At 38.4% G+C, this 26,761-nt stretch overlaps 1 long non-coding RNA gene across 1 annotated transcript; it reads left to right on the top strand.

Moving 5' to 3' along the window:
- Positions 1-9,178: 9,178 nt before the first annotated feature.
- Positions 9,179-26,331, top strand: LOC311626566. Its single transcript, XR_014795719.1, has 3 exons — positions 9,179-9,294; positions 22,288-22,358; positions 26,034-26,331. It is a non-coding gene; the product is annotated as an uncharacterized lncRNA (long non-coding RNA).
- The last annotated feature ends 430 nt before the right edge of the window (positions 26,332-26,761 follow it).

Below are 26,761 nucleotides of genomic sequence, written 5' to 3'. Positions count from 1 at the left end.
CCAAGAACCACAGGGAGGTGGATGATTCCAAAAGACACTGGGGCCCCTTGCCAGGCAGGGTCAAGAAAGAACACAAGGCAGAGTTTGAGAATGGTGATTCTGACGCAAGAACTTTGGGAGTTCTTGGCTACATGGCCTTTGAATAGAGAACAGATCCATTCATTTCCTGGCCCCTACACTACAGTAAGATTTATGGAGGTGGGATGCTGCGGTGTGTTGAGGGTGCCTGGCTGGTTCTCACCATGCAAGCATGTTGGCAGTAAAACTGAGTAGGGCTGCACTCGGTGCACCCATTCTGCAACTCGGAGGTTCCTAGTCAATGCCAAGGGCAGAGCCAAGCCTATTCTTGTGGAAATAGTTTCCTCAAAGGGCGATGGACATCTGCCTGGAAGACTGATCCCCGAAGGATTTTCAAAGATGCCTTTTTGTGCACTATCAGTGTGGAGCGCCCTGGCTGCTAATACCGTCCTTAATTAAAACTTCCACAACACTCACTGGAGTGCTACTAGGCTAAAAGGAAAGATTATTTTTGGCTCTCATACTTCCTGTGTTAAGAGAAAATCTTGTTCCAGAAAGATCAACAAAGAAGGGGAAAACTGCTAACAATGACATTGAAGACAGGAGAGAAATTTCACACTGAAATTTTTACTTCAAGTGAGAGAAAAAGTGTAAAAATAATTATAAGGGTGATGAAAGCAATGCGCTGTAATCAGGAAACAAAAATATGTTCTACTTACAAAGGTCTAATGTTAGAGGTATCTTATACGGTTTCAGGGCCAAGTTCATCTACCTGCATACAGATATTTTTTAGGAGTGTTACTAACAGGGCTGACTCTCCAGCAAAATGATTATTCAAAACTTGTCTTGTATTGGAACCATTAGAAACTAGACCCGTCATTAAGTGACCCATAGTGAATTTCAATGGACATCTCTTATTTCTTGCCTACCCAGCACCTATTCTCTCTTCTGCAACAGGCAATACATACTTGTGGCCAACTTTGCCTGGCACCAAAGAAAGCATGCAGAAAGCACAGGCAAAGATGTTGAGAGACACAGCTTTCAGGGTATTATTTAAGCACCTGGATATGGATGTGTCTGAAGTGGATGGACTTTTCAGCTGTATGAGTCAATACCTTCCCTCTTTCGCTTAAGCCAATCTGATTTGGTCTTGAGTCACTTGTAAATGAAAGAGTCCTAATGAACTGATGATGAGCATATAGTTAACCATATTGTTTATTTAGAACTCTGTTGTCCAATTGGCTGACAATGTGCAACAAAGATAACAGTGAACTGAGCAGAAGGGAACTCTGAAGAGCCCAAAGCATTGCCACAACATGTATGCTAAAGATTTTGTGATGGACTCCAAGGCAAGTCTTTTATTTAGGATTGCATGTAAAATAGTTTTGCTATTTGGTTTTCAAACCTACAACAGATAAAGAGCAAATTATAAGGCAAGAAGGGAGCCACTCCCAGGCAGGAAGAGAGAAGCAAGGAGTAGCTTAACTACTGGAGTGGCCTAACATGGAAAGAGCCAGAGAAACCATAGGGGTCCCAAAATCAGCAAAGGTAAAAAAGGTCCTGTATTACACAAACATTCTTGGTAATCCCTGAGTTCATCAAGAAAAATTCCTGGCTATTTTACATATTCTGTTTTAAAGGGTAAGAAATCCATGTAGAAGCTAATGAACAAAATAAACTGATGAAGAAAATAGAAACAGAGGCGTGGATACACGGAATAGTCTGACAGCATCAGAGGGGAGTTGGAGACTCGATGAAAGAAAGTGCTGGAATTAGCCAAAGAACATATATGCATAACCCATGGACACAGAGAACAGTGTGGTGATGACCAGAGGGAAGGGGGAAGGAGGTTAGGTGGAAAGGAGGGGAAAATGGGGACATCTGTAACAGTATTAACAATAAAAATAAAGACAAAAAAGGTGAGAAGCCCATCACACATTTTAGAGAGAGTTCCTGATGTTTTCCTCTCTAAAAACAAGTTTTGGTTGCAAAAAGGATGCATTTATCGAACTGACAAAGCTCTTCTCTAAGATTTATTTCCTGAAGGTAATGAATAGCCTAGAAATACTTTCATATTGATTTAGAAATAATGGTGTCTGAGACCTTTTAGTTTACCACTAAGTGAAGCAGACTATTTCTTGATTTTTCTCCACTTCAGTTTAACCATAAGATGGTTTGCTGCTGGGGGTAAGGGAGAGGGAACATGCCGACATGATAATCAAGCCTGAGGAGGTTACACTCAAAGGGAGGGACACACATGCCAGCGCTTTGAGCACTTTTTTTGGGTGCAATACATGGGTCGATAAGTAGATGTTCTCTAGGGTCCCTGTAAACTTAAAAGATCTGTAATTGCATACCTGATTTAAAATTTTTAAATAGCCATTTAGTTTTAAATAGTATCCCATTGGATAAGTTCACTTCCTCAAGTTTAGTTTTTTAAAATGCTTGTGATACCATGACATTCTTTTAATAAGTCATTTCAGCCATAGATAATGGTTTTAAGGAAGTGCCAGATAGTTTTTCAGAATGGCCACACCATCTTACATCACCACCAGTGGTGTCTGAGAGCTCCAATTTCTCTGCGGCTTCATCAACACTTGTGATTGACCCTTTGATCACAGTCATCTCAGTGGAGGTGAAGTGACAGCTCCTTGTTATTTCCATCTTCATTCCCTTGCTGGCCAGTGATTTCAAAGACCTTTTTGTGTGCATACTGTTTATTTTCATGTATTCTCTAAAGAAATGCCTGGTCAGTTCATTTGCACATTTTTAATTGATTTATTTATTATTTTATTATTGAGTTTTAGAAGTTCTTTATATATTATGGATATAAGTTCTTTATCAGATATACAATTTGTGAACAAATATTTTTCCCATTCTGAGGGCTGTCTTTACACTTTCTTGATTTTTTTTTTTGAGCACTCCATGACATTTTATAGCCTCTATGAGCTCAGAATTTTATTTATCTATCCATCTATTCATTCATTCAACAATTAAATGAGGTGATGAGCCCAGTATTGATTGATTTAATTTCTTGGCTTGTGAGCAGGAGGATGTCCTGTAGTGTGAACCCAACTTTTCTTGACATTGGGTGCCAAGGGTCAGATCTTGAAAATGTCCCTAGATAAATTCCATGGAAAAACAATTGTGGATCAGGCATGTCTATACCAAGAGAACACATTGCTAATGTTTTCTCCTTAAGGAATGGGTGACAGTAGGGAGATGCAGTAAGATATGCTTGGACATTCCAGATTCTAACTCACAGAGACCACAGCTTGCCTGGTGCCCCATGGGTGGTCAGTGGAGACACATGCAGATCAGAGGGCTGGCTCTGGCCCCTGGCTTCCTGTGCGATCTCTCCAGGAACATCTGCTTTATGGGAAGAAGCAGATGAAATGGCTTAAGAAAAGATCAGGGTCAGATAGGAAAAAATGAAATTGCTTAAGCCTAGGCTTAAATTCATTTCTCTAAAAAGGCATGTGGTATACTTAATAGCATTTTTTAGAAGAATGTAATTCCTGGGCAATAGTATGATGGTGTGGAGTGTGCTCCTGAGTCAAGATGGGTTGTGTGGCTTGAAATAAAGGCAGAATCTTCAGATCAGGCCGAGAGAATGGGGAAGTTGTCAGCTGTGTTTTATGATTCTGGGTGATTCTTTTTTATTTGAATGTCTCTTCTCATTTGCAGACCTGCAGACAGAGCACATGTCATGAAGTTGATCTTCACTCCTACCGTTACTAGTAGTATTTCAGATTACACAGCTAAAGTGCATCAACTGGAGGATTTCCTTTCTGGGCTTTTATTCTCTTTACTATTCTAGGTACAACAAGTTTCTAATTTTTATATGGGAAGTAGTAGAGGCAATCTTCATTTTTCCTCAGAGATGTTCTCTAAAAAATACCATGGAATCTGGGATGTAGGTGCATTGTTATTTCTGTTTTTTTGTTTTGTTTTTTTTTGTTTTGTTTTTCCCCCTGGTTAAGTGTTGTTGTTAATTTATGTGTGCATAGGGTCCATGGCTAGAGCATATTGCCTTGGGAACAAGGACCAGATCTTTCAGCTTTATTTTTATGCATAACTTTCACATGACCTCAGTGCCTGGTAGACTGATTGTTAGAAGGTTCAATTTGGATTAAGATTTTTTTCTCAGCCAGCCAGCATGGTTTAGTGGTTGAGTGTCAACCTATGAACTATGAGGTCACAATTTGATTTCTGGTCAGGGCACATGTCCGGGTTGTGGACTCGATCCCCAATGTGGGGCATACAGGAGGCAGCCAATCTAGGATTCTCTCTCACCATTGCTGTTTCTATTTCTCTTTCCTGCTCCCTTCCTCTCTGAAATCAATTATATATATTTGAGAATGAATTATGTTTTTTCAAAAAAGTTTTCTGTTTCCAGCCTTATATTGAGGCAAGTAGTTGGACCCATTTATTTTTATTGACCCCACCCATTTAATTATGTAGAAATATTAATTAATTTGTTTAACAGAGATTGAGACCCCAATGAACCAGGGATACAGTTGAAAGCTGGGGAGAGTAGTGAGCAAGGCAGACATGAAAAATGCATGTAGTAATTTACCCTCAGAGGACTTAAGTTCTAGTTAATGTCATGTGAACAATGAGGTTCATATATTAAGAATCTTTTAGATGTACAGCTGTAAGACATCCTCAAATTTTTATTATATTTTGAGGTTATTATATACTTCTCCTTTGTATACTGTTTACCTTTGGGTCTGTAAATTACACCTGACTCATATTCAATCCAAATTTTTTGATGCATTTCTGACATTTAAGTAAAATTTAGGGTTTTTATAAAAGGATAAGATAAGCTGTCAAAACTTTTTCTATTGAATTTTATTGGGATATTACAATGGTAGGTAATTACCATACTGTCTTATTTAAAATGTGGTACTCTTCTATTTTTTTAAGAGCTTCCTGTAAAAGTCAAGAATGCTATGCAAACTGTTCACTGTCAGAGGAAAGAAGTCCAAAGGGAAACATAATCTGTAGCAGGAAGAACACATGGAGATTTAAATACACACACACAAGTATCAAGACACTTGAAAAGAAGGAATAGGTCCTAGCCTGCTGAACAGCTCTGCCCAAAGACCGGAAAACACCAAGGGTTAGCATAGCTGAAAATACATATAAACATATTTTAGTTTTGAGAAATGGCTCATAGGAGATTTAATGGCTGTGAAAAGTCCCCTTTCATTTCACATAGAAAGGGGACTTAAAATAGGCCATTTAGAGCTCTGGGAAATCACATCCCCACGGGTTTTAGTTTACTTGAGCTCAACTAGCAGTTGCAGAGAACCTGCTTTGTGAAGGCACAGTGCTGTGTATACGACAGGCAGCAGGAAGCACAGACCCCAGCCTGGGATGTCTTTCAGTTCATTGTGGAAGCAGATGTCTGACTAGAAATTTCTTGACACTGTGAAAGACCTGTGATGTAGGCAAGCCTATGGGTGGCTTGGATGGTAGACATGGAGCCTGGGATGGAGTGGGAAGGGGGTACCATAGACAAATTTCTAGAGCAGGTGATACCTGAGCTGAGTCTCCAAAGAGTGGGTATTGCATGGGCTAATATCACCAAAGTAGTTTTTTCATTATAAAACTTCTATGAAATAATACACATAATCTTGAAACTTTAAAAGTTGAATACTAGCTGAAACCAGTTTGGCTCAGTGGATAGAGCATTGGCTTGCAGACTGAAAGGTCCCAGGTTTGATTCTGGTCAAGGGCATGTACCTTGGTTGCTGGCACATCCCCAGTAGGGGGTGTGCAAGAGGCAGCTGATTAATGTTTCTAACTCTCTATCCCTCTCTCTTCCTATCTGTAAAAACTCAATAAAATATATTTAAAAAAAAGTTGAATACTAAGGCAGCAATCACATCCCAGGTCTGCTGATACCTCTCTTGCAAAAAAGCAGAAGCAAAACCATCGAAAAATGCATGTACTAATTTACCTGCAAATATGTTCAGATAGACTCTGCCAATTGGACTGCCTGAGTAGCATGTTGTCCCCACATGAAGGTCTGGTAATTGAAGAACTAAGGTAGTTTCCCAACCAAAGAGTCCTGTTTCCAGAGCTTTCTTGTTGCAAAGTGGCTAGAATCACCTAGCTTTAAAAAAGTAGAGGAATATCCTCCATATTTCTAAATCCTATCAGACTGTCATGGGATGTATTTCTGGGTAAGAGTAACTGTACTTTTGACTTTTTTCACTTGGTGATCTATCAATATATCAGGTTCACAACATTCCCATGGGGTTAAACTAGGATAGCGGTGACAATGAATGGTAATTCCATTAACTCTTTCTCAGATGGTATTAATCACTCAAGCCCCAGCAAGAGGCACCAGCTTGTTTCATTCATAAACTCTGTTGCTGATAAGATAAATTAATTGCTTTCCATTTTAAGGAAACCAAATAACTCATTTCTAATTCAACAGTGGCAAAAACTCATGACCTCTTCCTGGTTAGGATACTTCCCTTTCAGGAAAATGCTTTAGTGGCACACAATAGTTTTGGGAATAGGAAGCAAGGGTCTCTTGATTCTCTGAAAGGGTATCTGTTCTGAGAAATACTCAAGAAATAATTGAATTTCGGAATAATCTCTTTCACAACAGATAAACAACGTAAGAATTTGGGGGATTTTCTTCATAACGCTCTTATAATAGAAGATTCTCTATTCATACTTTTCCTCTCTATCCTTTCACTTTTTCCAAAGAAGGAATGGGGAATAACCAAGAAAGAAGCTTTCCCATCACCATAAAGCATATTGGACTGCCTTTCATTCAGCCATTTGAGTTCTTATTTATTTTGGATGCACCAGTCTTGGGGCAATGGTATGATTTGGAACGTGTTTCAGCCCCATTGAAATCTTCATTAGAGCCACTCCTAGAAAATGCACAATCTAAATAACAATGGAGTACTTGCTACTCACACACAATTTTTTTAAAAAAAAAATATATATATTTTATTGATTTTTTACAGAGAGGAAGAGAGAGGGATAGAGAGTTAGAAACATCGATGAGAGAGAATCATCGATCAGCTGCTTCTTGCACATCCCCTACTGGGGATGTGCCCGAAACCAAGGTACATGCCCTTGACCGGAATCGAACCTGGGACCTTTCAATCTGCAGGCCGATGCTCTCTCCACTGAGCCAAACCAGTTTCGGCCACACACAGTTTTAAAAGGAGAATCCTCATTACTAAAGAGCCCACCTTTTATGTGCCAGTCAGCTCTAGAAATTCTAGCACACATTTGCAGGGAGCAGCTGTGCCCTATGTCTTTGGATTTTAGAGCAGGTGCAGTGACTTGAATAACAGACAACTGTTTTTAATCAGCCTGGCATGATGCTTTAATTTCATATGTTGCCAGGGTTCCCTTTAGGGTTGTCTAAATCCTATTAGACTGTCATGGGATGTATTTATGAATTTCTCTTCTCAATTTTACTTATTTTGAGAGAGTTGGCACAGGACCCAAGTTGTGACATATGGGTCCAATTCATAATCCTGCTGGTCTTACTCAACTCATCAGGGTCTGCAGAAGCCAGCTCTTGCTTCCTGTTCCTGTAGGATGACAATGTTGAGCAGTTTGTAGATATGGCTTGGACACAATGAGGGGAAATCCCATTCACATCTTTTAGACAGCTTCCTATAACCATTAGCAGGCAGAATTAGAGGTCAATGTCATTGCGATTTCAGTCCCTATGGCTTTGCTGCACACTCAAACATAACTTAGAATCACTTCTTCATTATCTCCAACTGAAAAGTAGTTAGCTTTTTTCTCACAGGGTGTTATAAATGGAATGTTTGTGACTTTCCCCCTTCTTGAAATTCATATGTTGAAGCCCTAAACTCTAAAGTGATGTATTTGGAGGTAGGGCCTTTGGGAAGTAAGTAGGTTCATGAGGTGAAACCTAATGATTGAATTTGTGTTCTTGTAAGAGACCAGAACTGTCTTTCTACCACGTGAGGATATGGTAAGAAGAAAGCCATCTGCAAGCCAGGAAGAGGGCCTCGCAAGCAATGGATTTGCTGGAACCTTGATCTTATACTTCTCAGCTTTCAGAACTGTGAGAAAATTAATTTGTTATTGAAGTCACACAGTTTATGGTATTTTGACTTTCTTCATTCAGGGACCTGTATCAGGTTCACAACATTCCCCTGGGATTAAATTAGGATAGTTGTAAAAATGGATGGTGATTCCATTAGCCCTTTCTCAGATGGTATTAATCCCTCAAGCCTCATCAAGATACACCAGCTTGTTTCATTCATAAACTCTGTTCCTAATAAGACGAATTAGCTGCTTTGCATTCTCAGGAAATTGAGCAAACTGAGACAAGCTGCATTGCTATTAGCACCTTCATTGTAGGACCCCATTGGAAGACCCAGTGCATGATATTGTACAAAATGCAAGACCTAAACTTTTCAATCAAGGAGCTTATAATATTTATTCATTTTACACACACACACACACACACACACACACACACACATCAACTTAATGAGTAAAATTAATTTCCTATGCTATGTAAACATTTAATTTTAGAGTTGTAGAAAGTTAATTTGCTTACTGTCTACCTTGTAACTTGTTCATGTATTACTGCATGCTTATAATGGTATCAAAATATTTCAGTAAGCTTCACATTGTCCTTCCTTTAAAAAAAAGAGACATCTACATGGAAATAAAAGCATATTTGTTCCATCCAATTTTTACTATTTTTAGGTTTTAAATCTGTCTTCACGAGTTGAAATTGCCAAATAAATTGTTTCAGAATAGTCTGAAAAAATCACCCGCAGTTGCCTTTGTATTTTATATACATTTTCCAAAAAAACTATAGGGACACGTTATCTTAGTAGAATCTTGTTTTCTTTTTACTCAGTATTGCAGCAAGATGATATGGTTGTTCCCAGTCAATTGGGGAGTATAGTATACACTGGACATGTAATTTAAGATTTTTTTTTTTTTTTTACAAACCATTAAGCTCTGGTTCGAGCTGTCACAGGAAGGCCAGGCTGGAAATATTACACAGTAGCTCTGTCTCTCCAAATGGAAAAGTACACGAAGTCTCAATACGTGCTACTGCAATAGCTTTCTGGCTCCGGTTCAGAAAGCACGCTTGCCAGCCTTCCCGGTGCCTCTTCTCAGCTATAAAGATGGAGCCTCTCCATGTTGACAGGGTTCCTTTGGCTCATTTGCATTGACAGTTCTGCGGTGATGACTTGTCCTCGCGAGAGCTGTAAAAAGTGACACTTAGACTCTTACCGAGTAAGTGATCTTTTTTCAACTTAATTATGCCAATAGATCGTTTCGGTAAATTAACTGCTAAGATAAAACCTGGGCAGATTTGAGTTTCCATAGTCGTTCAGTAATTCATTTGCTCCTTTAGTTGACTTAATTCGTTCAGAGACATATTTGTTGAATGGCTACCCGGTGCCTGGCACTGTGTTTAGCACAGGAGAGGATAGTACAGCAAAAAGAATTCTGGCAAAGGTCTTTGGAGAATCCTCTTACTATTTGGGTGGCCTGACCTTGTGACTTGGTGCCCTGGTTATGGGAAAAATTACACATTCCCAGATTTCACCATGTGATTTACTTTAACCCATAAAATGGACAACAGTGACACACATCATTGTTAACTGGTAACTTTAAGAACTACGTCTTGGTCAACCATCTCTTCCTCGATCTTCTCTCTTTTTATGAGCCCAGCAATGTCCCTAATATGGGCTGCTCCTTCCAGTTAGGTCCAGGAGTGAGGGAAGGGAGGAGCAGATGGGAGCTGATACCTAATGGCCAAGAGATCGTTCTTGAGATTTTGGGCTCATTTGTTACCACAGCATCACATAGCCCATCCTGATCTACGCAGTGTGTTGCTACTGCAGGTGCACACTATAGCTACAGCACTACTGCTCTAGGACTGAAGTCTGAAAGGTCATTTCCTGATACACTTCTGCCTTGCTCAGAACTCATCAGAACCTGCGTCATCCATTCAGCCAGGTTCTTTTCTTTTTGAAACTTTCCCAAGTGAGACATGTCTTCTGCATGCTTCCATTACTCACACATGGTTGCTGCTGCTCCTAGGGAGGAGCTGGGAATATGGGAGGAGAAAGGGCCGCAGGGAGTGCTGGGGAAGTTAGAGTGGAGTGGGGAAGAACTGAGGGAGTTGCTTCAGAGGCTGCATCTGCAGGGACTTCTGTTCAAGTCTTGCCCCAGATGTCACAGCCCACAGCTGCTTCCAATCATTAGATGCACGCATTTCCTGTCTAAACCAAATAATAAAAAAGAAGAGACGCACACCACCAGAAGCCTCATCTCCCTTTCCCCTCCCCTGCAAATCTCCAGATTTATATTTCTGGATTTAAAAAACACATTTAGAAAGATGTTATTTTTCAGTTTGGAAAAACAAAATGCTTTTTAGAAATTATTTTATTTTCTGAAAAAAGAGCTCCTTCTGGACTTAGAAGTGACTCCCGAATTTGTGGTTAATTGTTCCATCAGCAGAGGGTGTTGTCCTCAGGATTCACTGCTAATGCCTGAGCTGTGCTCTGGCCTGGTCCCCAGGGGGAGGGAGGGACTGGGGAGTACTGGAGGGAAGTAGGAAGCCTGTGGCCAAGGCTCTCTGGGTTTAACTCCAACTTATCCTTTAGCGCATTTATTTGGTGAAAACAGTATTAATTCAATCATTTTACAAATATTTACAAAGCACCTACTATGTGCCAAGCTCTTTCTAGATGCTGGATATAGTGGATTTTCTGATTTCTCTCTTGCTTTCCAATGAATGCACAAAGCACACCACCACGTTAAAAAGTAAACCTGCTCTCATTAGAATTATACTGAGGAACCTTCGGAATCCACTTTATCTTTAGATGATCACTGACCTGCTTCGCTTCAGAAGGTGAGTTTCCAAGGACATGGATGCTGGTACTGAACCTCGCACACACAACGGTTACTGCAGAGTGTGTCTGCAGCAAAGCCTGTGAGAATATGAGAGATGCAGGGTTGAACAGAGGAAGAAGCTGGGCATGATACAACAGCTGTGAAGGCTCAGCTAATCTCACTGGAGTGAGGAACTGAGATGGAGCTTTGTTATTCTACTTTGGGGTGAGAGGGCTCCTATTCTCCTCCTTCCCAATATCTACCAATAGTTGGATGTGGGCGGCTCAGAGGAGGAGAATGGAACCCAGGGAGAGGCTCCCTTCACTGAAGGGCAATCACAGAGTTCCCCATTGGTCAGCAGCCTTCATTTCCAGAGCTGGCAGGTCAGTGTTCCCATCCCTAGGGTACCCTGAGCAGCCCACCTCAGCAATCACTACAGATGGGAGCAAGGCAGGACCACCCCTTACCACTGTTTTCCAAAAAAAAAAAAAAAAGGATCCATCTGAGTTAAACTTCTGAGTTATTGGAACTTGTTTGTCTTCAACCCTCACATTCTCTCTCTATATAACTTTCCTTGGTGTTCTCATTTTACTCATTGACAAACCAGTGGTTGGATTAAAAAAAATGTTTTAAATATTTAATGTTTTAAAATTTGCTTGGAGGAGGATACTATCATCCTGGGGGAATGTGCCTGTATCAATGCTTCAAAGAAACAATGTTTATGTCTAGATTGCACTTTAGACATTATAAAATCCATGTGTGTGTATCAGACACAGCACTGAGACAGGAAGAAATGAAGGGCATGTCCAAGGTACACCAAGTGCTGCACGCAGGATTTGAAACTAACCTGAGCTCTTTCCACTACAGCAAGTAGCTCTAAATTCCAGGCATTCAGCAGATGGGCAGGGGAGAGATTTCAGGGGCAGGAGACCATTTCTGTCTAAAGCTCAACCTTGATCTTGTTTTTAATTTGTGATATTATTGAGGAACAAGGCCACTATGTAAGTTAAGTGGGTTTGCTTTCTTCTTCCTTATTCTTTGGGAATGAATGTCCACATTAGATTTTTACTAACAATATGAATTTGGGGTCATTGAAAAGAAAGTTTGCATTGATGAGATGATTAGATTGATCCCATTTAACAAAAATGTATTGATTAAAGATTATGTGCCAAGAGAATGTCAAGAACTGAATTAAAAAAGTGCTTCCACTTGAAATTTTTCATTCAGGGGTCTGTTTCACAAAACCATAGAAGAAAATGGGTAACATCGAATAGTCTTATAATTAGAAATTACTTGAGAACACATCTCATTGTTTTCAGTTTCCTTCTCTGAAGAAATTGGACAAGGGGATAAGATTAAGTAGACAGAAATGGGCATACCTGAATATCTTAAATTTGGTTTGCCATGAAAGCCAATCTCTTAAAATGTATAGGCAGCTGAAAATTTTCTAAATGAATATATGTCACATGGAATTTTAGCAGAATTTGATATGTGCAAAGGGATATCTGTAGGACACAGAATAACCAGTTATTAGTTTAGTTGTTTTTATTTCTTATGAACTATGGGGTTGGCCATTTATAGACTGGCACTATATCCAATCAAGATGAAAACAGAATCAAAATTAAAATATTAACACTAATTCTTTTTGTGTCTTATCATTGTTAGCAAATCTTGTTGCATTGAATTAATCATAGGAATGGAAACTTCTAGGAAGTGCTTTTCTTAGGGACTTTACAGGTAAAAACAGCTTCAGAGAGGCCAAATCACCTCCATAGCAGACTATATACAAATGAGGAGATGGAGTATTTTCATTCACTCAATTTCATCAAGAGAAAAGGGGAGTTGCAACAAACTTCTGGAATGATTTTATATTCATGTCTGAACATGAGCTCTTAGGTGACAGGAACTACATAGCAGGACATGGAAGATGAGTGACAGTGCCTCATGCTGCTGAGACAGCTACAAGGGGAATGAGAGATGAGCAACTGCTACGTGGTGTGAAGTTTTGGGGAAAAGGAGAAATGTTTAGCATGGATTTTTATAAGGTTTTCATGTGTCATGTTTTCCCCATAAAATCTCCAGCAAAGTGCAGTGATACTTTTAAGGTCTTTTGATGACAGAATGTAAGCGGGCTAATGGCTGCCTCTCTAGTCAGAGCCACACCCAGAGAAAGGTATGGAATTGGTGGCATTATGTGCTTATTAGAGGAGAAATATCTACACACAAATGGGTTTACATGGTCATCTCAGTGCTGAGGAGATGAGTTTTGTAACCCAAGAATATGCCAAGGATTGAGGATTTAGAGTCATTAATATAATATCCTCAGTTTATTGGTGAGGAAACTCAGAAGCAGAAAAGTTAGCTTCCCTGCTAGCTTCCCCATAGATGACTGACTGGTATAGAGCTGGAATAGAATTCAGAATCTTGAAATCCTGACTGTTACTCCTCTAGTGTTTTTTTCTTATATCCACTGTGTATACACACACTGGTCTTTGAGAAATATAAGAAAAATGGAGAATTAATTTAGCCTAGGAAAAATTGATAAAGGAATTCCTTCTCTATGTAACTATGACAAAGATGATTTATATATTATAAGTATATATAATTTACTGATGTATTGTGAAGTTATTTGCTTGATGAGGAAATCTTGAAAATCCAAATGATGAAGAATGCTTTGCACAGAAAATAGGCACATTATCAAGGCCTGAAATCCCTCCCTTATCCTTCATTTACGTCATCTCAGAATGCTTGGCTTTGATGTTTGGAGATGGTACTGCATGTTTAGACTGTTGCGTGATGGTATTTGGATCCTCTGATATTTAAACTTGACCAAATACAGCTAGATTTTATTCCTGAGGATTAGATATTGACCCCACACAAGCATCCTGACCATGTAAACATTTTGCCCACAATTGAGCCAGAATTAAGTTAGTTCTTTCTAATCGAATGTCTTAATATAGTTATATATAGCTGGCTTGAAATTGATTACAGGACTGCCATTTCTCATTTCTCTAATTTTTCAAGGGTCTATAATATGATCTTACCAAGTGCACAGCTGCACAACAGTGAATTAAGCTAGAATTTAAAGAATTTATTAGGAAACTTTCTTGGGGGAAATTACATTTTCTGAGAGATAGAAGTAATCTCTATGTCTTCACATTTATTTTGTAAACGAGACTACAGAGAGAGGTAATTTAATGAATGAAATCAATGATACCATCTCACCTATTTATTCCTTAGATTCAGTTTTTTATTATGTCAGTCTAGGAATATAGATGAGTTCTTTTGAGTGATAGACCTCAAGACATTTCCCCCATCATAATATAGATATACTAGAAGCCTAGTGCACAAAATTTGTGCACTGGGGTGGGGGGTGTCCCTTAGCCAAGCCTGCACCCTCTCCAATCTGAGATCCCTTGGGGGATGTCTGAAAACCGGCAGTTGGACATCTGTCTCACAATCCAGGACTTCTGTCTCCCAACTGCTCACCTGCCTGCCATCCTGATCACCACCCCCCTAACCACTCCCCTGCCAGCCTGATAGATACTTAACTGTTTTCTGATGGCCTGGTCGCCCCAACTTGCCTCCCCTGCTGGCCTGGTTGCCCCCAATTGCCCTCCCCTGCCAGTCTGGTTGCCCCTAACTGCCCTCCCCTGCCAGCCTGGTTCCCCCAACTGCTCTCCCCTGTCAGCCTGGTTGCCCCAACTGTCCTCCCCTGCCAGACATCTTGTGGTGGTCATCTTTGACCACATGGGGGCAGCCATCTTTGACCACATGGAGGTGGCCATCTTATGTGAGGGCATGAAGGTCAATTTGTATATTATCACTTTATTGTATAGGATTCTGTATATAAAAAAACCACTATAATTAGGAGTTGATTAAATTGTTTCTTTGACTACTTCTATTATCTTTATTGGTTCTACATGTCATCCTGTCTTTCCTGTTAGGGTCTTGAGGGCAGACTCATGTTTGTGTAAATCTTTGTCTAAGCTCTGCTGTAGCAGAATGTGGAAATGGTTGGTCACCAAGTCTTCCTGATCATATTTATGATGTATTTGCACAGGATTTGAATTTTATTTCTGGCTAAGACACTTAGCCATAAATTTTTTGAATCATTTCATATTTAATTAACATGTGGTTTTAAATTTATTCCAGTAGAGAGCTTATATGCAGATACCTAATTTTTACATAAAGGACTTTAGAGAGTGAAATATCAAAATTTACAGGTTTTCTAATAAAAAGAAAAAAAGATTCTAATAATCTTTAACCTAACAGCAAGCCTGAGCAAAGAGACCAACCAGTTGTCAGAAGTTTAAGAGATTCTACAGCAGAATCTCTCAAACATCTCATTTCCAGGAATTCATAAATGAAAATATTACAAGAATAAAAACGTTAAAACATAGGCCCAAATATTAAGAGAATGAAATACATGAGAAAAACCTCTCAGCAATTAAAGTTACAATTGTAATTTTTCAGGAAATGAATTCCAATCTTTAAAACAAGAACACCATGGTCTCAAATTGCTTGTGTTTATATTAGAAATTAATGCTGAGAAAGGAGGACTACAAAGCAAACTTTACAAATTAACTATTATAAAAAAAACTACATAGTGTTCTCAACTTACCTTCAGCTTCTTCAAAGATAGTTTCTGAATTCTCTCACCTTGATAAATATATATTTCCATTTTTATCTTTTTAGAGTAATAAAATTATAACCACAAATTAAGTTTAGAACCCCAAACACTCTTTTAAAAATCTAGAACTGTGTAGCTTGTTAAATATAGCCTTAGTCTACTTAATGCTCTATTATCTCATTTATTTTATTTTTTATACTTTAGATAGAAAATATTTATTGTGGAATATATTCTTCTATCATTTATAACTGATTAAATGCACTGCCTGAGACCATTACTCTAAAAATTGAGCATCTGAGCCTTGATTAAAGCCCAGAAATATAAGAAAACATGCAAAATATCCAATCAAAATGGCTTCACATGCTAATTTATTTCTCTGTGATAGCTATCTGTAGTGAAACTAACCAGAAAAAAAATTCAATTTTTATTTTTGTTTTCATAAAGAATTTATTTTTTAACCTTAAATTCTAAGGTAAAAAGAATTGTAACTTAGCATTTTTATCATGAGAATATCAATTTGTTATACAAACACATGCTGGGTTTCCTATAAAATAAAACATCATATAAAAGTTTTTTAATGTTAGAGACAGTGTGATAGTGAAAAAAATAGTTGACCACTATTGACCCTGGGATGTTCTTAAACTCTCAGAGTATTAGTTTAATTTTCTGACAAAATGGGGATTTCCATAAAAAGGGATCTTTGAAGATTGGTCCATGAAACATAGCTGGGTACTTAGTTACTGTTAGATTCTATCCCCTTCTTTAAGCTTCTCATCTTTATTGCTCTTATTTAACTTGTTGCTACCATATCTTGGAAGTTACCAGAAAAAGCATATCGTGCCCAAACCGGTTTGGCTCAGTGGATAGAGTATTGGCCTGCAGACTGAAAGGTCCTAGGTTCGACTCTGGTCAAGGGCATGTATCTTGGGGGCGGGCACATCCCCAGTAGGGGTTGTGCAGGAGGCAGCTGATTGATGTTTCTAACTCTCTATCTCTCTCTCTTCCTCTCAGTAAAAAAATCAATAAAATTTATTTAAAAAAGAAAAAGAAAAAGCATTTAGTAATTTTGCTGAAGGCCACCAGTCTGTTTTTATAAAATGGACAAAAGAACCAAGTCAATACCCAAGCATTGGGGTTAGTGATATTTATAGAAAATAACAAACAAAGACTGAGAAGTGAAATTGTGAACACTGCCTGTACCAACCCAAGGAGCCATTGCTGCTGAGGGCCTAGTAGCAGTTAGGCTCGCTGGTTCCTAGGTAGGCTATTCATGTTGCCTATTATGCTAAGTGAAATAAGCCAGTCAGAGAAAGATAAGTATCACATGATCTTACTCAGATGTGGAATCTAATGCAAAAAATAAACTGATGAACAAAATAGATCCAGAGACATAGAAGCATGGAACAGACTGTTGAACCTCAGAGGGAAGGTGGGTGTGGGTGGAGTGGGTGGGAAAAGATCAACCAAAGATCTTGTATCCATATGTGCATAACCCATGGACACAGACAATAGTGTGGTGAAGGCCTGAAGCAGAGGGCAGGAGAGCTAGAAGGGTCAATAGGGGGCGGGGGGAGGTGGAGGGTAACATATGTAACTTTCAACAACAAAGGTTTTTTTTCTTGAAAGACATGATTGAAAAGCAAAGTAGAGATTCAGTTTATATTAGATTAAAAAATATGAAAACTTGGTCAACATATTGTTTTAGGAGAATGGTAAGCTAGTGGAAAGCATGATATGATAAAGATAAAACTGTTGAGAGGGATAAAAAGAAACACAGATTGATTACTAAATATATTTTTCCTTAAAATTTGGTGGTATATAACATTATACAGGGTGGGGCAAGAGTAGGTTTATAGGTAGGAGAGGGATTCTCACTATTTCCAACATAAAATGGCATTTTAAAACTTGAATAAATTCTTTTGTCCTTCCAACCAGTCACTTAAAGTTTAAGTCTTAAACCATCAGTTTTATTGAGATATAATCTACACTAATAAAAGAGAAAGATAAAAATTGACTGTACATTTGCAATGCCCACCAGCCAATCAGGAGTGAGTATACAAATTAACCCAACAAAGATGGAAGGTTCATTTGGATACACAGGTGCTGATGGCTGGGGGCAGGTGTTCCTCTCTGCCCCAGCCATTCTGGGCCTCTGGGCAGCGTGAAAAGGCAAAAAGGTGGTTCTGGGCTGGAGAATGGCTGCTCTGGTCCAGAGCGAAGGTGGTGCCAGCAGCCAGGGGAAGGAAGGCCCATTCTTGCACGAATCTTCATGCATCGGGCCTCTAGTTGATATATAACATTATATAAGTTTAAGGTGTACAACCTGTTGATTTCATACATTTATATGCTGCAAAAGAATGACCACCACCACATAATTACCATTTCATTTCAGTGGTAAGAACATTTCAGATCTACTCTCTTAGCAATGTTCAAGTATGTGATATAGTATTATTACCTATTATCCCCAGAAATTGTTAATCTTTTAATTGTTAATTTAATCTGTTAATCTTTTACTCTTTGATCAATATATCCCCCTTTCCCACACCCCTCAGCCACTGAAAACCACCACTTTTAGTCTCTGTTTCTCTGAGTTTAGGTTTTTTCAGATTCCCCATGTAAGTGATATCATACTTATTATTTTTCTCTGACATTTCACTTGACAGATATAGCCATTTTTAAGGACAAATTCCAGTAGCCAAAAGTTATTAAATAAAAATTAAATGTTTTATTGAATCTCTTTAAAAAATTAAAGGAAATCCAGATTATAACTAAGAGGAAAAAAATTTTTTTCTTCCCTCCTCTAGTGTCTCACAACCTTTGACATATAACTGGCCAACTGTGCCTCATAACCACAAGGTCTCCCTAGAACCGTGGTAGGCAAGCTGTGGCTCATGAGCCACACACGGCTCTTTGACCCCTTGAGTGTGGCTCTTCCACAAAATACCATGGCCTGGGCAAGTCTATTTTGAAGAAGTGGCATTAGAAGAAGTTTAAGTTTAAAAAATTTGGGTTTCAAAAGAAATTTCAATCATTGTACTGTTGATATTTGGCTCTGTTGACTAATGAGTTTGTCGACCACTGCCTAAGAGATTAGATCCTAAATTGATATTTTCTTTTTTTCCTACTTCTCCTCTCTACTAGTTTATCAAGAAATAGACTAGCTGAGGGGTGCTTTGTGTACCTTACTCTTTTTATACTTGCTGGTATAGTTTGTATAAGATTGGAATTGGTTTCTGACCACCAATCCAATTTATTTGATCATTTCTGGTTTCTTTGGGTTTTCTATTTCTTATTAAATCAATTGTGATAATTAATATTTTATTTTTTGTATTTTATTTAAGATTTGTAAAGCACTGTAGTTTTTCATAATGATTCCATTATTTTAAAATTGTCTATTGTGTCTGAACTTTAACCTATTTTTCATTTCAATATTATTTGTCTCTTTCCCAGAGTTTTTCTTATTTTATATCTTTCAACAAATGCTCCTAGTTTTAAATAATAAATACTATTTTTGTTTACTTTCTATTTCATTTATTTTTGATATATTGTGTTTATTTCTTCTACTCTAGTTTGCTGTTCTCTTTTTAGTTTTTTGATTCAAATATTTAGGTCAATGATTTTCAAAGCTTAAAAAATCTATATAGAAAAAAATTTCTGAGTTCCTCTTTTAAATTAGGATCAGTCATAGATAGTTTTCATTAATTCAAGCATGTTATAAACAGATGTGGCAGGGAGATAGGGAAATATCAACCAGTATTACAAAATATTAGAAATTGTACTGCGTTTTGATAGTGGATTAGAAATAAAAACAAGTTCTGCAGAAAAAAAATTATTTTTTTATCCTATATAATAAAAGCCTAATATGCAAATAGACTGAATGGCAGAAGGACTGGTGGAACAACTGGTCACTATGACATGCACTGACCACAAGGGGGCAGATGCCAACACAGGAGCTGCCCCCAGCCCACAGACCCCAGGCCAGCCAAGGCAGGTGTCAGTGGAGGCCGCCAACCCTCCGCTGGTCACTCTGCAGAAGGAGGTGACCTGTGGTGGTGGTGGGGGCTGGGGACAGTGAGCAGGCAGCACCAGGCTGGCCAAGGTGGGTGCCAGCAGGGGCATCCCTGATCACCCCACAGATCGGCCCTGATCGCCAGCCAGGCCTAGGAACCTTACCCATGCATGAATTTTGTGCACTGGGTCTCTAGTATAGAATATCAGTGGGGAAAGAACTTTGAATCAAGAGAGGCAGGAAAATCCAACAGAGGAATCTATTCCATAGTGTAAACACTGGGGTATAATAAGATTAAATACTACTTGGGAACTTGGTTTTAGTTGCTTAGCTAGGTAAGCAGCTGTTTACATCACTAGGTCATGAATTCAGCTCCTCTGACATAATGTCAGACACTTTATAGCACAGCATCTGAATAAAGGACTTTGATTGTTTTTATGTTATTTTGAAATATTTCTATACAAAGGATAGTCTTTATTATTAAAATATGGCACTAAAAGTATAAGTGATAAAAGAAAAAGAGATAAATTGGATTTCATTGTTAAAAACTTTGTTGCATCAAAACATACAATCAAGAAAGTGAAAAGGCAACTCATAGAATTAGAGAAAATATGAAAAAAATCATACACCTGATAATAAATTTGTATCTAGAACATATAAATACTCTTATAATTCAATAAAAAGAAAAGAAACCCAATTAAAAATGAGTAAAAGATTTGAATAGACATTTATTCAAAGAAGATGTATAAATGGCTAATAAATCCATGGAAAAATGCTTAATGTTATTACTCATTAGAGAAATGCAAATCAAAACCACATGAGATATCACTTTTCACTCACTAGAATGGCTATATTAAAAAAGTCAGATGATTAGAAACTGTTGGAAAGAATGTGAAGAAATTTGAACACTTATACTCTGTTGATAGGAATGTAAAACAGTGGAGTTGTTTTGGAAAACAGTCTGTTTCTACAAAGGTTAAACATGAAGTTACCATATGACTCAACTATTCCACTCCTAAGTGTATTCCCAAGAGAAATGAAAACATACACTCGCACAAAATCTTGTATATTAATGTTCAGAGTAGCATTATTTATAATAGCTAAAATATGGAAACAACTCAATGTCACCAATTTGTGAATGGATAAGCAAATGTGGTATATCCATACAATGGAATATTATTTGGTAATTAAAAGTAATACAGGCTACAACTTCAATGAATCTTGAAACAGGTTAAGTGAATGGAGCCAGTCAGAAAAGATCACAGATGGTATGATTCCATTCATATTAAATGTCCATAATAGGTAAATCTATAGAGATAGAAAGTTAATTATTGGTTGTGTAGGACAAAGGACTTGGGAGGAAATGGGAAGTGTCTGCTAACACGTTTCTTTTTGAGGTGATATGAATATTTTAAAAATTGACTGTAGTGATAGTTACACATGTATCTGAATACACTGAATCCATTGAATGGTTGAATTGTTTGGTATATGAATCAGATCTCCATAAATTTGTTAATGAAAAAGTGATTAGAATCTGGAAAAGTCTGACGTTGGCTCTCAGAGGAAGAGAGGAGGACACAGATGGTGTGGGCTGCTGGGTGTATGACTCATGGTGAAGGGGGTTCCTGGTTCCAGAGGAAAGAGAAGTGGGGATCAAAGAGAAGGAGACTGCTTTATGCACATTCACTTTTGGGGTCTTAACAATCCTATGAGATGGGCATTGCTATCCACAGTTTATGAATGAGGACAGAGAGTCTCAAAGAGGTCAAATGATTCACTCTGCGTTACACAGCCAGCAAGGAAAAGAACTAGAATTCAAGATGAGCCTGAGTCAACCTCAATACCTGAGTGCCCAGAAGCCCCATTAGGACCAGATTCTAGTGGCTGCTATCAGACCACTCCTGACTCCTCTTCATTAAGCGGCAAATCACTTGAGAAAGAGAAGGAGCTGTGAAAGGTCTGGCTTTCATCAGGTAACTGGGTTCGGGGGAGAAGGACATCAGCAGTGAGGCAGAAATAGCACCTGGGGTCCCCAAGTCTGCTTTCATCTTTTGTTGCTCTTTTCTGGAGTTGGTTTTACAACCAAGGGAAAGTACTGAGACACTCGAGTAGTATAGACTCATCAGAAAGCAGAGGCCCTCTGGGTGTTTCTAAGAGAACACGTCTAAAGCCAGTTTGGGTAAAAAGAATTAAATGCCACAATTTGGAATTTACTACAGAAAAAAAAAATGAGATTTGGGTCAAAAGGATGCCCAGAGCCAGAAGAACTCATCAATGTCCCAGGGTCCTGTTGCTTTTCTTACTGTAACATCTCTGAGCTGCTCACTTTGTATGGCTAAGGTTTATACAGCAACTGCAAGGAAAGACATGCAGATCTTCTGATCTGTTTTCTGACATAGATTGTGTTTATCCTGTTGCCCAGAAACTAACACAATGCCTGGCCCCTAATAAACTTGGTGAGAGCCTAATTAATATTTACAGATTGAATGTGATAGGGAGAAATATTTTATTCACCCATTCTTATATTCTTTCTTCCACTGCCTTTAAAATCTCACTTAGACCCTTTTCATGTTCAAAATGATTTTGCAAGACCTCAAATTGAAATCATTCATCTTTTATTTTGCAGATTAAATTAATCATTTCTTTCTTTCTTTCTTTCTTTCTTTCTTTCTTTCTTTCTTTCTTTCTTTCTTTCTTTCTTTCTTTCTTTCTTTCTTTCTTTTTTAAATGGCCCGACAACAAGACCAGAAGGATGAAAAGTTGTGAAATAAGAGCACAAAAACTGTCATTGGATGGCTGCCTTTGGAAACTGAAGTTAGTAGACAGATTGTTTTGGCTTCCTAATGTTGAAACATTTTTAAGGCTGTTTTTATTATGTTTAAGCATTTCCATCAGTTGTGACAGTGATTTGCAAAAGTACACCTCCTTCCAACACTTGTCACCAGCCACTTCTGCCAGCATATCCAACTTGTAGAGAATTTGGGCTTTTCAGCCACCCAGGAAGGAAACTTGCCTACCCTGGTGATTCTCATTATTGGTATTGTGGGGTACAAAGATTAAAAAGAGGGTGTTTTCTATCTTCAGTATGGTATAATCTAGAATAGAGAGTCATTTTCACATTTAGTTTCTAATCTATTCAGTTGACATTATATTCATCTAATATTTCAACTGAGAATCAGAACAAAGGTCAATGACGAGGCAATTTTCCTATCTAATTCAATCAGTGTCAAGAAGATTTGTTAATGCACTGAACTCAACTTCCTCTCCTCTGGGAGGGTGAAGAGTTTTCAATAAAAAGAGGCAGCAGGGATTTTCCCCAAGGGGACACCCTGTCTCTGCACAGCTCCCTCGGATGGATTGATCTTCTCAGGGGCTTTTTGACTGATTGTAACCTGTCCTTCTGCAAAGAGGGGTTCTCTCAGTACATGCTGGGGCATGCTCTGGGGCCTTTCCTGCTGGTCAGTGTGGGCCAAGTAACAAGTTCTAGCTAGCTACCTTCTCACAGTTGAAACCTTTGGTGTGTTGACAGCAAGATGCAGATTGATTGTACTGAAGAATGCTGAGAGAGTGGCTTTTGTGGGGAAACCGGCACCTACATTATTGTCAATGCTTAAAAAGACCAGATTCCTTTCTTGATCTTCCATATTCAATTTCCCATTATACAATCAATGGAATCCTTAAAATTTCTGCATTGGGTGGGCTTAAAGGAAACAGTCTTTTTGAAAGGGAGGCCTAGAAGAGTTGTGTTGAAGGTGTAGACGGTTACATTTTCAGGTTTATTTGCAGGTCATTATTTGAATGATTCTCTGAGATGACTTTGGAGAGAGGTTATAGTGAGGGGCTAAAGCTTCACACCCCACCAGCCTGCTTTATTGTGGCCCTGGGTATAACACAGCACAAGGGAGAGTCAATACAAAGCCAGTTTCAGAAGAGAGAGGCCAATTCCAGTTTTAAGGTGGATTTTCTTTTTTTGTACCCTCAAGGCCTCCATTCCCTCATTCTTCAGTCCTGTTCCTTAAGGTTGCCTTCAGTTGGGAATTCTTCAGACTTCTGCAATCTAACCTGCATCCATATTCATTTGTTACTATTGAAGTCATGCTTATTTTCTGTCAAAATCTAATCCTTGCCTCCTGGTTGGGCGTTGAGCATCCACCTCTGAACCAGGAGGTCACGGTTTGATTCCCTGTCAGTGTATGCCAAGGTTGCAGGCTCAATCCCCAGTAGGGGGAGTGCAGGAGCAGCCAATTGATGATTTTGAGCTGTGGAAGTCTAAGTTTGACTCTTTGCCAGCAAGACTGTTGGTGATAAAGTGTTTCTGAAAAGGGTGCTTTGTTATTATCCTCAGGACTATCCTCTGAACCATAATTCATGGTAAACGTAATTGCATCACATTTGCTCCCTGTCCAATAGTGATAAGTTGCCTACTGATTTAAGACATTTAAATATTTTTTGATTGGATTAAGTGTGTATTAGTCATGTAGGAACTGTATTAAACTTTTGCCTTAATTTGGAACTTTCTCATGACATGGAGTTACACAACTTATGTGCATATTATAGGAATCTGATTTGCATTTGTAAAGTAGAATTTGCATTTGGTTTGCTTATTTTTACTGTTTCCCCCCCAGAGATGAATTAAAATTAAATGCAATTACATTTATATTTGTGTTCATCCATCTATACACACTTTATGGGAAACTAGTCTTTCTGAAACTGGAAACTTATTATGAATGTTGTTGAATTTTTTTTGCATTTAAAGATCATCACTCAAAAGAGCACATTGTCATTTGACTTGAAAAGGTCAACATTTAAGATAGGGCTCTTCATTCACATCCAGCTTCACTTACAGTGGGAGTTGAAGTATAGCTGCACATTTGAGAAATGTCAGGGAAAGTTCTCCTGCCCAAAATGTTACCCTCATGTATTTGCCTTAAGCCTTGCAATTTCATCCTTGAGATTCAGTCCTTTGGGCTCAGGCATAAGCTCTCATTATGCCTGTATCTTTCATTAAAAGCTTAGATAACAAAAAATAAAAATAAAAATGCTTAGATACCATATCATCAGGTTAGGAAACGAAATTCTGTGAGTTTGCCGAATTCTATAATATAGGTTTTAGGCACGTTAAAAAATGTTTTTTAAACTTAAAAATATTTTTTGTTATTCACATGTTTTGTAGACATGGTGATGGCAAGTTAGAAGGTTAGAGACTGAGGAAAATATCAGCCAGCAATAATATTATTAGGTTATATTATCAACCTTCTATACAATGCTGAATATGTTATGCATAAAATATTAACTCTATGAATTTTACCAAGTTTAAATGGAGATATTGGGGTGCTAACCTGAGATATTATTATAAAATTGGGGTTAGATGAGGGGGGGGAATGGCTGGTTGAGCATCCCCAAATTGGCTAGGACAGGAAGGCCTCAGGGTAAGAACTCATGCTAAGAAGAGTCAAGCAGCCAAGGTTGGCCTTGGTAGAGATCCTTAGTCATCATAGCATCTGACTGGTATCTTCCCTTTAGGTCCTGGGAAAAGAGGCAACTGAGAGCAAACAGTCAAGAAATTTTCCCACTAACTACTTCATATAAGATACTAACAAACAAGGCAGTGCTGCTCTGTCATCTCCTGCTTCCACACTAATATCGCTCTATGGGGCTGCCAGGCGTTAGTGGTGGCACCTGGGGGAAGCAATGAAAATGTCTGGAAGAAGCAATGGCACCTGGTGGACATAAAGGATTCAGCAGAGAAGGGATGGACAGAAGGAAAGGTGGTGGCTGTCATAGTCAGTGACTAGAATGAGCTGAGAGTCCATGTGAGATATTTTCTTGAGGCTTTTAGTAATACATGGGGGTTCTTTGTAGAAAGTTGTGATCCTATGTGGGGGTGGGGGTGGGGGTCAACAAAATATGGACAAATGGTGGAATTTATATGACCTCCTTTTAAATGGGAAGCTAGTAAAATTCTTTAGAAATAAAACTTACATATATATGTATTTATGGCTAACCTTATTGAGTCCATTCATCTCTTCATTCATCCATTCATCATTTATTCAGTACATACTAAGTGATAGAAAATTGTGCTAGAAAAAAAACATACCCAGCATTTTTATGATGGAAGGTATTGAAGGTAAATCTCTACCAGGTCTTCTTGGCTGGAGAAAACAGGATATAGACATATTTTCCTTGGGGAATTGGTGGAGTTATCTTTTTAGACAATATCTTTTGGAAAACTGTGAAGAGTAATGTCTAAGATTACAGGCTCTGGAGCCAGGCTACCTACTTTGCATCAAGCTCTGTTCCTTACTTGCTGTTGGGCTACTGCCAAGTTACTCTAAACCTCAACATCCTTATTTTCAGAATGGGGATAAAAATACCACCCTAATTCATAGAGTGATTTGGATTATGGCAAGAAATTAAATTAGTTCACCTGTAGCAGGTGTGCAGGTACACTGCCTAAGGCTCTTAAGTCTCCCTATTTCATGCCTTCAGGTCATGCCTTCCAGTGGTCCTGGTCTACATCTCTTTACCTGAGGCTGTCTTTGAAGTTGTGGAAGACTGCAGCTCTGAGAGTCTGAGGAATTCATGACAAAGGAGTGTTTCAACAATAATGACTGAAGGCAATTGGTATGTAAATACCACAATTCCCTCACCCTCAAGCATGATAATGAGAAGCACGTGTTCTATGAAGCTTTTTATCATTTTCCTACAAGATTAAGTTCCCTTTTCTTTTCAGTGGTAACTGGCCTGATAATGCATTGTTTAGTGACTACCTTCCCTTCCCTGTCTCATCTACCTCCTTTCCAATTTTCCCTACACTCTGCAAATAAAACCTGTGTTCTCGAATCTTTGCCTTAGAGTCTGTTTCTGGGGAAACCCAAGCGAAAAACAATCCATGTGAAGGATTTAGCACAGGGCAATCACTCAAACACCAAACAAAGCAAGTACAAAATTATCACTATTAGATAATCTTTGACTTCTACTACCTTATCTCAAAAGTTTCTAATTGTGGACTATTATAAAGCAATTCACTTTTCTTTTGAACTCTTTATATTTCTTAGCTCGTAATTTTATTGTCTTCCTCAGGGAAAAATAATAATTTGAGATAAAATGATAGCAACTGTGAAAGATTGTTCCCCAAGCTGCAGTTTTTGTAACATAATTTTCTCCCCATGGATCTTTTGGTATTTTGGTGAATAACCAATAAACTCTATCCTATT

The sequence above is a fragment of the Pipistrellus hanaki genome (genome assembly GCF_964339955.1).
Source record: "Pipistrellus hanaki genome assembly, chromosome: 8".
Classification (NCBI taxonomy): domain Eukaryota; kingdom Metazoa; phylum Chordata; class Mammalia; order Chiroptera; family Vespertilionidae; genus Pipistrellus; species Pipistrellus hanaki.
This window is presented reverse-complemented; position numbering and strand designations above follow the sequence as displayed.